This window comes from Aythya ferina (genome assembly GCF_964211825.1).
Source record: "Aythya ferina genome assembly, chromosome: 29".
Taxonomy (NCBI): domain Eukaryota; kingdom Metazoa; phylum Chordata; class Aves; order Anseriformes; family Anatidae; genus Aythya; species Aythya ferina.
In genome coordinates this window covers 1017780-1030407 of record NC_140326.1, presented here as the reverse complement: position 1 = coordinate 1030407, position 12628 = coordinate 1017780, and the positions used below count along the sequence as shown (strand labels likewise).

The 12628-nt window shown below is 56.6% G+C and overlaps 6 pseudogenes across 6 annotated transcripts; 3 read left to right on the top strand and 3 right to left on the bottom strand.

Moving 5' to 3' along the window:
• Positions 1-1095: 1095 nt before the first annotated feature.
• LOC311424930 (claw keratin pseudogene) lies at positions 1096-1512 on the bottom strand (annotated as a pseudogene). The gene has a single exon. The product of its transcript is annotated as a claw keratin pseudogene (transcript).
• A 1261-nt stretch (positions 1513-2773) lies between these two features.
• Positions 2774-3190, top strand: LOC311424934 (claw keratin pseudogene; annotated as a pseudogene). The gene has a single exon. The product of its transcript is annotated as a claw keratin pseudogene (transcript).
• A 2576-nt stretch (positions 3191-5766) lies between these two features.
• On the bottom strand, positions 5767-6183 carry LOC311424943 (claw keratin pseudogene; annotated as a pseudogene). Its single transcript has one exon. The product of its transcript is annotated as a claw keratin pseudogene (transcript).
• Positions 6184-7444: 1261 nt separating this feature from the next.
• On the top strand, positions 7445-7861 carry LOC311424942 (claw keratin pseudogene; annotated as a pseudogene). Its single transcript has one exon. The product of its transcript is annotated as a claw keratin pseudogene (transcript).
• Positions 7862-10442: 2581 nt separating this feature from the next.
• On the bottom strand, positions 10443-10859 carry LOC311424941 (claw keratin pseudogene; annotated as a pseudogene). Its single transcript has one exon. The product of its transcript is annotated as a claw keratin pseudogene (transcript).
• A 1261-nt stretch (positions 10860-12120) lies between these two features.
• On the top strand, positions 12121-12537 carry LOC311424945 (claw keratin pseudogene; annotated as a pseudogene). The gene has a single exon. The product of its transcript is annotated as a claw keratin pseudogene (transcript).
• The last annotated feature ends 91 nt before the right edge of the window (positions 12538-12628 follow it).

Genomic DNA, 12628 nt, shown 5'->3' with positions numbered 1-12628 from the left:
TTCACGGCCATGTGGAGGACCTTGGGCAGACTTGGTTGTGTCTCCTTCACCCCTTCCCAGTGCCTCCACCTGCAGCTGTGCACATGGGCACAGTCAGCAGGTGGCAGCAGCCCTGACCATGCAGTGGCCATCTCTCTGTCTCCCCAGACCTCCACAGCTGACCATAGAAAAGGCAATATAAAGAGGTCAAACATGCTGTGGTGGCTGTGCAAGATGGCTGTTGCTTTTTCATGTTCTCAAAATAGGATTGGGTACTCATTGCCATTCTACCCGGTGAGAGAAGGGAGGAGGTTCAGGGGCATGTCCTCTACAAGACCCACTGGGGCCTCTGCTTCAGTCGTAATGCCCTGTCCCAGCTGCACAAAGAATCATAGAATCATAGAGTATCTCGAGTTGGAAAGGACCCATAAGGATCATCAAGTCCAAAACCTGACACCGCACAGGTCTTCCCAAAATTTTAGACCATGTGACTAAGTGCACAGTCCAATTCCTTCATAAATTCAGACAGGCTCGGTGCAGCGACTAATTCACTGGGGAGCCTGTTCCAGTGTGCGACCACCCTCGTGGTGAAGAACCTCTTCCTGATGTGCAAGCTAAACCTCCCCTGCTTCAGCTTAACGTGCAGGAGCAAGGGTCCCAGTAGCAGAGGCAGGAGTGCAGCCAGCAGCCCAACTGCCCTGGCTCTGAGTTTTGGGGGAAGTCTGGAAGAAGAACGATGAAGAAATACCATGGGTCAAGAATGTGGTGCAACAGTGCTTTTATTAAAAGTCCATGGGAGCAGGAAGTTGACAGAAGGGCAGCCCCTGGGCAGAGGCATCCATCAGCTCCTTGGAAAAGGCACAGAGGAGGTGACCAGTAACCATGCTACATGAACAGGAGGAAGATACTGTGCTGCCTGTCACGGGGCAGCAAGTCCTGAAAAGAATCTCAATTGGGGCAGGTAAAAGTCAGAATTGGGCCGCATGCAGGCACGAGGCCTCCAAGCTCTGGAGACAGGTGACGCCAAAGGGGAGCTTTTCCTGCTGGTGTCATGTCGGGACGTTCCAGGGCAGCTGAGGAGCTCTCCTTGTTCAGGGGCTGGAGCCAGAGGTGGGCTTAGCAGGGCCCGCAGTTGCCACTGAGGTACCTGAGGCCCCGACGCGAGCCGCCATATCCACAGCTCCCAAAAGCTCCATAGCCCCCATAGCCGCCAAGGCCTCCATAACCCCCAAGGCCTCCATAGCCCAAAAGGCCACCATAACCCCCAAGGCCTCCATAGCCCCCAAAGGCACCACGGCCTCCAAAAGTGCCGCCAAAGCCCCCTGCAACAGCCGGGACTCCCGCCGAGCCGACCACGGCGTGCTGAGGGAAGGAGCTGAGGATGGGCCCGGGCAAGGTGAGCACCGTGGCCGGGGGCTGGATCACCACGGTGGAGTCGGGGCACTGCCGCACGCAGGGCTCGTTGGCGCTGTCAGCCAGCGGGGCCGGGGCAGCCACCCCGCACACAGGGGCACACAGGCTGGAGCAGGACATCTTCCACGTAGGCAAGGAGTACTGCAAAGGGCAGGCAGAGTTAGGCAAGGGTCTGGGGAGAGGCTGTATTGATGGAGGCAGGGAGAGAGCCCTGAGAAGCCTCCAAGAGCACGACTTACCCAGGTGATCTGTTTAGAGACAAGCGGAGGAAGCAGGATAGAGGGCTGCAAAGCCCTCAGCCCTTTTATACCTGTCTCAGAGAGCCCCTGGCATCAAACATAGGTGAAAGCCCCAGATATTCCTGCAATGTTGCCAGCATGAATCATGACAAATGTGGAGATGCGAGGCAATTATATTCCTCCCCATCGGGGACACCGAAACGCAAACATGCCCTCAGGAACAGGAGGTCATGGGAGGAACAGACCATGACACGCAACTACATCAAAGGCCAGCTGCTTTTTAAACTGACCTCATGGCACCAATAAACCCTGATTTCTTCCTAATCCCAAACTTTGTCTATGTAGAAGTGTCATGGGCAATTTGTTGAAGAAGTGCCTTTTTATCTCTGTGCACAACCAGCATACCTGTCATTACCTCCCTTTTATGGGCTGGTAAACAGAGGTGGTGGAAGATTGGGTGAAGGGATGAAGCCATCCCACCCACGTGAAGCAGCTCCCAAACACTCACCATCACCCTGTACAGGCAGTGGCTGTGAGGCACTCAAGTGGGAGTTGAGGAGCATCCCTAACCATTGCCCTTCTCCCTGCCCTGTGGAACATGTGTTACTCCTTGTTCTCCAATTCGCCTGAAGGCCAAGCAAAGAGCTGTGGCTGTGTTGGTATCATGGGCGAAGCCCAATCAACCTGGGGGATTAGAACTCATTGGGGTTTATTGGTGCCATGAGGTCAGCTCCAGCAGTGTCTAGCCTTTTATGTATGTGAGTGTCATGGTCTGTCTCTCCCATCACCTCCCTGTTCCTCAGGACACGTATGAGCCGCAGTGTCCCCAGTGTGGAGGGATATAATTGTCTCGCATCTCCACGTGTGTCATGATTTGTGCTGGCTTTATTGCATGAATATCTGACGCTTCCACCTCCGCCCCCTGCCTGATGCTGCAGGCTGTCTGGGACAGGTATAAAAGGGCTGAGGGCTTTGCAGCCCTCTATCCTGCTTCCTCCGCTTGTCTCTAAACAGATCACCTGGGTAAGTCGTGCTCTTGGAGGCTTCTCAGGGCTCTCTCCCTGCCTCCATCAATACAGCCTCTCCCCAGACCCTTGCCTAACTCTGCCTGCCCTTTGCAGTACTCCTTGCCTACGTGGAAGATGTCCTGCTCCAGCCTGTGTGCCCCTGTGTGCGGGGTGGCTGCCCCGGCCCCGCTGGCTGACAGCGCCAACGAGCCCTGCGTGCGGCAGTGCCCCGACTCCACCGTGGTGATCCAGCCCCCGGCCACGGTGCTCACCTTGCCCGGTCCCATACTCAGCTCCTTCCCTCAGCACGCCGTGGTCGGCTCGGCGGGAGTCCCGGCTGTTGCAGGGGGCTTTGGCGGCACTTTTGGAGGCCGTTTTGCCTTTGGGGGCTATGGAGGCCTTGGGGGTTATGGTGGCCTTTTGGGCTATGGAGGCCTTGGGGGTTACGGAGGCCTTGGCGGCTATGGGGGCTATGGAGCCTTTGGGAGCTGCGGATACGGTGGCTGGCGTCGGAGCCACAGGTACCTCAGTGGCAACTGCGGGCCCTGCTAAGCCCACCACTGGCTCCTGCCCCTGATGAAGGACAACTCTGGAGCTGCCCTGGAACCTTCCCAACGTTCATTGCCAGGAAAGGCTCCCCTTCATCATCACTCGTCTCCACTGATTGGGGGCCTTGTGTCTACATGGGCCCCAGATTCTTCCTTCTCCTGCTCTAACTGAGCTTTGCTTCAGGACTTGCTGCCCCGTGACGATGTAGCCCACAGCTGTCTGCCTATTTCTGCATCGTGACTGCTTCTGCCGCCATCTGCAAGGAGTCAGGGGCTGCCACGTGCCAGGGGCTGCCTTTCTGCCATCTCCCTTCTCCCCTAGACCTGCAATAAAAGCTCTGTTTTGCCACATTCTTGATCCTGTCTTTTCTATGACCCTTAATGCATTTGCTCCTTGCTGTGAGCCCATGCAGGCCCCCAGGGTCCATTCCTGAGAGCTGCAATCCTGGGGCATTCTCAGAGGCCCTCAGGAACTCCCTCACCTCTACGGCCATGACCATCAGAAGATGACCTTGATGGTCAGAGCAGCCGTCAGTGAAGGGTCACCACAGTGGGGCCACACACAGAACCATCACCAACCACTGCTCCCTCAGCGCTCACACCATCTCACCCTCATCCTGGGCAATTAACAGCTACAGCCCAAGATGAGAGGTTGGTAACGAAAAGCACTTCTTGTCTACTCTGGCAGCTCCCTAGGGGCTTCCTGAAGGCCTTGGACTTTTATGTCTCTGGGAACTGTCACAGCCTCCCCAACGGCAAAGACCTGGTTAGAGCCACCTGAGAGGCCACTGGGCAGAGGAGGGAGGCTGAGGGACCCCACCAGCCTTTACTCCAGCCCCTCCAGTTTCCCTTCCTCCCACATCTGCATGGAGCACTGGCAGGCTTTTCCCCACCACTGGGCTAGAAGCTCTTCCCTGTATACACAGCTTGCCTACCTGTAGCCGGGGGACACAGCTCTGGCCAAGTAGGACAGCAGTGCTCCACACAGCTCCATGCTGCAGACATGCTGCCAGGCCTTGGCTGCCCTTCCTCACACACCAGCACACAAAGCAACCTGCATGGCCAGGCCCCCAGAACACCTGGCCATAACAGCTGTGATGAGGCACACCAGCTGCCTCCCACCACTCTGCCCTCACCCAGCAGGCACGGGATGCTATGTGAGGCAGCACCCAGTGGTTGGCTGGCGGCCCTTGCACTGGAGGCTGGGGAGTTGTGTGGATGGGCAGAAATGCCAATTTTCCCTTCCCCTGCCTTGAGAATTATGGGTGATGCATGTTCTCCTGAGCACCCACCACTGACCAACATGCTGCCCCGCTCCTCTTCTTGATTTCCCTTGCAGGAACAGTCTCAAAGAAAGACCACTGTGCAGAGCCAGGATCACACGATCAGAAGACACTTAGGGAATGAAGGGACATGAGGCGGGTACAGACACGCACCATCTACTCAAGGCCTTTGTGTTTCCTGGCTCTGGATGGCTGTGATGTGTTCACGGCCATGTGGAGGACCTTGGGCAGACTTGGTTGTGTCTCCTTCACCCCTTCCCAGTGCCTCCACCTGCAGCTGTGCACATGGGCACAGTCAGCAGGTGGCAGCAGCCCTGACCATGCAGTGGCCATCTCTCTGTCTCCCCAGACCTCCACAGCTGACCATAGAAAAGGCAATATAAAGAGGTCAAACATGCTGTGGTGGCTGTGCAAGATGGCTGTTGCTTTTTCATGTTCTCAAAATAGGATTGGATACTCATTGCCATTCTACCCGGTGAGAGAAGGGAGGAGGTTCAGGGGCATGTCCTCTACAAGACCCACTGGGGCCTCTGCTTCAGTCGTAATGCCCTGTCCCAGCTGCACAAAGAATCATAGAATCATAGAGTATCTCGAGTTGGAAAGGACCCATAAGGATCATCAAGTCCAAAACCTGACACCGCACAGGTCTTCCCAAAATTTTAGACCATGTGACTAAGTGCACAGTCCAATTCCTTCATAAATTCAGACAGGCTCGGTGCAGTGACTAATTCACTGGGGAGCCTGTTCCAGTGTGCGACCACCCTCGTGGTGAAGAACCTCTTCCTGATGTGCAAGCTAAACCTCCCCTGCTTCAGCTTAACGTGCAGGAGCAAGGGTCCCAGTAGCAGAGGCAGGAGTGCAGCCAGCAGCCCAACTGCCCTGGCTCTGAGTTTTGGGGGAAGTCTGGAAGAAGAACGATGAAGAAATACCATGGGTCAAGAATGTGGTGCAACAGTGCTTTTATTAAAAGTCCATGGGAGCAGGAAGTTGACAGAAGGGCAGCCCCTAGGCAGAGGCATCCATCAGCTCCTTGTAAAAGGCACAGAGGAGGTGACCAGTAACCATGCTACATGAACAGGAGGAAGATACTGTGCTGCCTGTCACGGGGCAGCAAGTCCTGAAAAGAATCTCAATTGGGGCAGGTAAAAGTCAGAATTGGGCCGCATGCAGGCACGAGGCCTCCAAGCTCTGGAGACAGGTGACGCCAAAGGGGAGCTTTTCCTGCTGGTGTCATGTCGGGACGTTCCAGGGCAGCTGAGGAGCTCTCCTTGTTCAGGGGCTGGAGCCAGAGGTGGGCTTAGCAGGGCCCGCAGTTGCCACTGAGGTACCTGAGGCCCCGACGCGAGCCGCCATATCCACAGCTCCCAAAAGCTCCATAGCCCCCATAGCCGCCAAGGCCTCCATAACCCCCAAGGCCTCCATAGCCCAAAAGGCCACCATAACCCCCAAGGCCTCCATAGCCCCCAAAGGCACCACGGCCTCCAAAAGTGCCGCCAAAGCCCCCTGCAACAGCCGGGACTCCCGCCGAGCCGACCACGGCGTGCTGAGGGAAGGAGCTGAGGATGGGCCCGGGCAAGGTGAGCACCGTGGCCGGGGGCTGGATCACCACGGTGGAGTCGGGGCACTGCCGCACGCAGGGCTCGTTGGCGCTGTCAGCCAGCGGGGCCGGGGCAGCCACCCCGCACACAGGGGCACACAGGCTGGAGCAGGACATCTTCCACGTAGGCAAGGAGTACTGCAAAGGGCAGGCAGAGTTAGGCAAGGGTCTGGAGAGAGGCTGTATTGATGGAGGCAGGGAGAGAGCCCTGAGAAGCCTCCAAGAGCACGACTTACCCAGGTGATCTGTTTAGAGACAAGCGGAGGAAGCAGGATAGAGGGCTGCAAAGCCCTCAGCCCTTTTATACCTGTCTCAGAGAGCCCCTGGCATCAAACATAGGTGAAAGCCCCAGATATTCCTGCAATGTTGCCAGCATGAATCATGACAAATGTGGAGATGCGAGGCAATTATATTCCTCCCCATCGGGGACACCGAAACGCAAACATGCCCTCAGGAACAGGAGGTCATGGGAGGAACAGACCATGACACGCAACTACATCAAAGGCCAGCTGCTTTTTAAACTGACCTCATGGCACCAATAAACCCTGATTTCTTCCTAATCCCAAACTTTGTCTATGTAGAAGTGTCATGGGCAATTTGTTGAAGAAGTGCCTTTTTATCTCTGTGCACAACCAGCATACCTGTCATTACCTCCCTTTTATGGGCTGGTAAACAGAGGTGGTGGAAGATTGGGTGAAGGGATGAAGCCATCCCACCCACGTGAAACAGCTCCCAAACACTCACCATCACCCTGTACAGGCAGTGGCTGTGAGGCACTCAAGTGGGAGTTGAGGAGCATCCCTAACCATTGCCCTTCTCCCTGCCCTGTGGAACATGTGTTACTCCTTGTTCTCCAATTCGCCTGAAGGCCAAGCAAAGAGCTGTGGCTGTGTTGGTATCATGGGCGAAGCCCAATCAACCTGGGGGATTAGAACTCATTGGGGTTTATTGGTGCCATGAGGTCAGCTCCAGCAGTGTCTAGCCTTTTATGTATGTGAGTGTCATGGTCTGTCTCTCCCATCACCTCCCTGTTCCTCAGGACACGTATGAGCCGCAGTGTCCCCAGTGTGGAGGGATATAATTGTCTCGCATCTCCACGTGTGTCATGATTTGTGCTGGCTTTATTGCATGAATATCTGACGCTTCCACCTCCGCCCCCTGCCTGATGCTGCAGGCTGTCTGGGACAGGTATAAAAGGGCTGAGGGCTTTGCAGCCCTCTATCCTGCTTCCTCCGCTTGTCTCTAAACAGATCACCTGGGTAAGTCGTGCTCTTGGAGGCTTCTCAGGGCTCTCTCCCTGCCTCTATCAATACAGCCTATCCCCAGACCCTTGCCTAACTCTGCCTGCCCTTTGCAGTACTCCTTGCCTACGTGGAAGATGTCCTGCTCCAGCCTGTGTGCCCCTGTGTGCGGGGTGGCTGCCCCGGCCCCGCTGGCTGACAGCGCCAACGAGCCCTGCGTGCGGCAGTGCCCCGACTCCACCGTGGTGATCCAGCCCCCGGCCACGGTGCTCACCTTGCCCGGGCCCATCCTCAGCTCCTTCCCTCAGCACGCCGTGGTCGGCTCGGCGGGAGTCCCGGCTGTTGCAGGGGGCTTTGGCGGCACTTTTGGAGGCCGTGGTGCCTTTGGGGGCTATGGAGGCCTTGGGGGTTATGGTGGCCTTTTGGGCTATGGAGGCCTTGGGGGTTACGGAGGCCTTGGCGGCTATGGGGGCTATGGAGCTTTTGGGAGCTGCGGATACGGTGGCTGGCGTCGGAGCCACAGGTACCTCAGTGGCAACTGCGGGCCCTGCTAAGCCCACCACTGGCTCCTGCCCCTGATGAAGGACAACTCTGGAGCTGCCCTGGAACCTTCCCAACGTTCATTGCCAGGAAAGGCTCCCCTTCATCATCACTCGTCTCCACTGATTGGGGGCCTTGTGTCTACATGGGCCCCAGATTCTTCCTTCTCCTGCTCTAACTGAGCTTTGCTTCAGGACTTGCTGCCCCGTGACGATGTAGCCCACAGCTGTCTGCCTATTTCTGCATCGTGACTGCTTCTGCCGCCATCTGCAAGGAGTCAGGGGCTGCCACGTGCCAGGGGCTGCCTTTCTGCCATCTCCCTTCTCCCCTAGACCTGCAATAAAAGCTCTGTTTTGCCACATTCTTGATCCTGTCTTTTCTATGACCCTTAATGCATTTGCTCCTTGCTGTGAGCCCATGCAGGCCCCCAGAGTCCATTCCTGAGAGCTGCAATCCTGGGGCATTCTCAGAGGCCCTCAGGAACTCCCTCACCTCTACGGCCATGACCATCAGAAGATGACCTTGATGGTCAGAGCAGCCGTCAGTGAAGGGTCACCACAGTGGGGCCACACACAGAACCATCACCAACCACTGCTCCCTCAGCGCTCACACCATCTCACCCTCATCCTGGGCAATTAACAGCTACAGCCCAAGATGAGAGGTTGGTAACGAAAAGCACTTCTTGTCTACTCTGGCAGCTCCCTAGGGGCTTCCTGAAGGCCTTGGACTTTTATGTCTCTGGGAACTGTCACAGCCTCCCCAACGGCAAAGACCTGGTTAGAGCCACCTGAGAGGCCACTGGGCAGAGGAGGGAGGCTGAGGGACCCCACCAGCCTTTACTCCAGCCCCTCCAGTTTCCCTCCTCTTCCTCCCAAATCTCCATGGAGCACTGGCAAGCTTTTCCCCACCACTGGGCCAGAAGCTCTTCCCTGTATACACAGCTTGCCTACCTGTAGCCGGGGGACACAGCTCTGGCCAAGTAGGACAGCAGTGCTCCACACAGCTCCATGCTGCAGACATGCTGCCAGGCCTTGGCTGCCCTTCCTCACACACCAGCACACAAAGCAACCTGCATGGCCAGGCCCCCAGAACACCTGGCCATAACAGCTGTGATGAGGCACACCAGCTGCCTCCCACCACTCTGCCCTCACCCAGCAGGCACGGGATGCTATGTGAGGCAGCACCCAGTGGTTGGCTGGCGGCCCTTGCACTGGAGGCTGGGGAGTTGTGTGGATGGGCAGAAATGCCAATTTTCCCTTCCCCTGCCTTGAGAATTATGGGTGATGCATGTTCTCCTGAGCACCCACCACTGACCAACATGCTGCCCCGCTCCTCTTCTTGATTTCCCTTGCAGGAACAGTCTCAAAGAAAGACCACTGTGCAGAGCCAGGATCACACGATCAGAAGACACTTAGGGAATGAAGGGACATGAGGCGGGTACAGACACGCACCATCTACTCAAGGCCTTTGTGTTTCCTGGCTCTGGATGGCTGTGATGTGTTCACGGCCATGTGGAGGACCTTGGGCAGACTTGGTTGTGTCTCCTTCACCCCTTCCCAGTGCCTCCACCTGCAGCTGTGCACATGGGCACAGTCAGCAGGTGGCAGCAGCCCTGACCATGCAGTGGCCATCTCTCTGTCTCCCCAGACCTCCACAGCTGACCATAGAAAAGGCAATATAAAGAGGTCAAACATGCTGTGGTGGCTGTGCAAGATGGCTGTTGCTTTTTCATGTTCTCAAAATAGGATTGGGTACTCATTGCCATTCTACCCGGTGAGAGAAGGGAGGAGGTTCAGGGGCATGTCCTCTACAAGACCCACTGGGGCCTCTGCTTCAGTCGTAATGCCCTGTCCCAGCTGCACAAAGAATCATAGAATCATAGAGTATCTCGAGTTGGAAAGGACCCATAAGGATCATCAAGTCCAAAACCTGACACCGCACAGGTCTTCCCAAAATTTTAGACCATGTGACTAAGTGCACAGTCCAATTCCTTCATAAATTCAGACAGGCTCGGTGCAGTGACTAATTCACTGGGGAGCCTGTTCCAGTGTGCGACCACCCTCGTGGTGAAGAACCTCTTCCTGATGTGCAAGCTAAACCTCCCCTGCTTCAGCTTAACGTGCAGGAGCAAGGGTCCCAGTAGCAGAGGCAGGAGTGCAGCCAGCAGCCCAACTGCCCTGGCTCTGAGTTTTGGGGGAAGTCTGGAAGAAGAACGATGAAGAAATACCATGGGTCAAGAATGTGGTGCAACAGTGCTTTTATTAAAAGTCCATGGGAGCAGGAAGTTGACAGAAGGGCAGCCCCTGGGCAGAGGCATCCATCAGCTCCTTGGAAAAGGCACAGAGGAGGTGACCAGTAACCATGCTACATGAACAGGAGGAAGATACTGTGCTGCCTGTCACGGGGCAGCAAGTCCTGAAAAGAATCTCAATTGGGGCAGGTAAAAGTCAGAATTGGGCCGCATGCAGGCACGAGGCCTCCAAGCTCTGGAGACAGGTGACGCCAAAGGGGAGCTTTTCCTGCTGGTGTCATGTCGGGACGTTCCAGGGCAGCTGAGGAGCTCTCCTTGTTCAGGGGCTGGAGCCAGAGGTGGGCTTAGCAGGGCCCGCAGTTGCCACTGAGGTACCTGAGGCCCCGACGCGAGCCGCCATATCCACAGCTCCCAAAAGCTCCATAGCCCCCATAGCCGCCAAGGCCTCCATAACCCCCAAGGCCTCCATAGCCCAAAAGGCCACCATAACCCCCAAGGCCTCCATAGCCCCCAAAGGCACCACGGCCTCCAAAAGTGCCGCCAAAGCCCCCTGCAACAGCCGGGACTCCCGCCGAGCCGACCACGGCGTGCTGAGGGAAGGAGCTGAGGATGGGCCCGGGCAAGGTGAGCACCGTGGCCGGGGGCTGGATCACCACGGTGGAGTCGGGGCACTGCCGCACGCAGGGCTCGTTGGCGCTGTCAGCCAGCGGGGCCGGGGCAGCCACCCCGCACACAGGGGCACACAGGCTGGAGCAGGACATCTTCCACGTAGGCAAGGAGTACTGCAAAGGGCAGGCAGAGTTAGGCAAGGGTCTGGAGAGAGGCTGTATTGATGGAGGCAGGGAGAGAGCCCTGAGAAGCCTCCAAGAGCACGACTTACCCAGGTGATCTGTTTAGAGACAAGCGGAGGAAGCAGGATAGAGGGCTGCAAAGCCCTCAGCCCTTTTATACCTGTCTCAGAGAGCCCCTGGCATCAAACATAGGTGAAAGCCCCAGATATTCCTGCAATGTTGCCAGCATGAATCATGACAAATGTGGAGATGCGAGGCAATTATATTCCTCCCCATCGGGGACACCGAAACGCAAACATGCCCTCAGGAACAGGAGGTCATGGGAGGAACAGACCATGACACGCAACTACATCAAAGGCCAGCTGCTTTTTAAACTGACCTCATGGCACCAATAAACCCTGATTTCTTCCTAATCCCAAACTTTGTCTATGTAGAAGTGTCATGGGCAATTTGTTGAAGAAGTGCCTTTTTATCTCTGTGCACAACCAGCATACCTGTCATTACCTCCCTTTTATGGGCTGGTAAACAGAGGTGGTGGAAGATTGGGTGAAGGGATGAAGCCATCCCACCCACGTGAAGCAGCTCCCAAACACTCACCATCACCCTGTACAGGCAGTGGCTGTGAGGCACTCAAGTGGGAGTTGAGGAGCATCCCTAACCATTGCCCTTCTCCCTGCCCTGTGGAACATGTGTTACTCCTTGTTCTCCAATTCGCCTGAAGGCCAAGCAAAGAGCTGTGGCTGTGTTGGTATCATGGGCGAAGCCCAATCAACCTGGGGGATTAGAACTCATTGGGGTTTATTGGTGCCATGAGGTCAGCTCCAGCAGTGTCTAGCCTTTTATGTATGTGAGTGTCATGGTCTGTCTCTCCCATCACCTCCCTGTTCCTCAGGACACGTATGAGCCGCAGTGTCCCCAGTGTGGAGGGATATAATTGTCTCGCATCTCCACGTGTGTCATGATTTGTGCTGGCTTTATTGCATGAATATCTGACGCTTCCACCTCCGCCCCCTGCCTGATGCTGCAGGCTGTCTGGGACAGGTATAAAAGGGCTGAGGGCTTTGCAGCCCTCTATCCTGCTTCCTCCGCTTGTCTCTAAACAGATCACCTGGGTAAGTCGTGCTCTTGGAGGCTTCTCAGGGCTCTCTCCCTGCCTCTATCAATACAGCCTATCCCCAGACCCTTGCCTAACTCTGCCTGCCCTTTGCAGTACTCCTTGCCTACGTGGAAGATGTCCTGCTCCAGCCTGTGTGCCCCTGTGTGCGGGGTGGCTGCCCCGGCCCCGCTGGCTGACAGCGCCAACGAGCCCTGCGTGCGGCAGTGCCCCGACTCCACCGTGGTGATCCAGCCCCCGGCCACGGTGCTCACCTTGCCCGGGCCCATCCTCAGCTCCTTCCCTCAGCACGCCGTGGTCGGCTCGGCGGGAGTCCCGGCTGTTGCAGGGGGCTTTGGCGGCACTTTTGGAGGCCGTGGTGCCTTTGGGGGCTATGGAGGCCTTGGGGGTTATGGTGGCCTTTTGGGCTATGGAGGCCTTGGGGGTTACGGAGGCCTTGGCGGCTATGGGGGCTATGGAGCTTTTGGGAGCTGCGGATACGGTGGCTGGCGTCGGAGCCACAGGTACCTCAGTGGCAACTGCGGGCCCTGCTAAGCCCACCACTGGCTCCTGCCCCTGATGAAGGACAACTCTGGAGCTGCCCTGGAACCTTCCCAACGTTCATTGCCAGGAAAGGCTCCCCTTC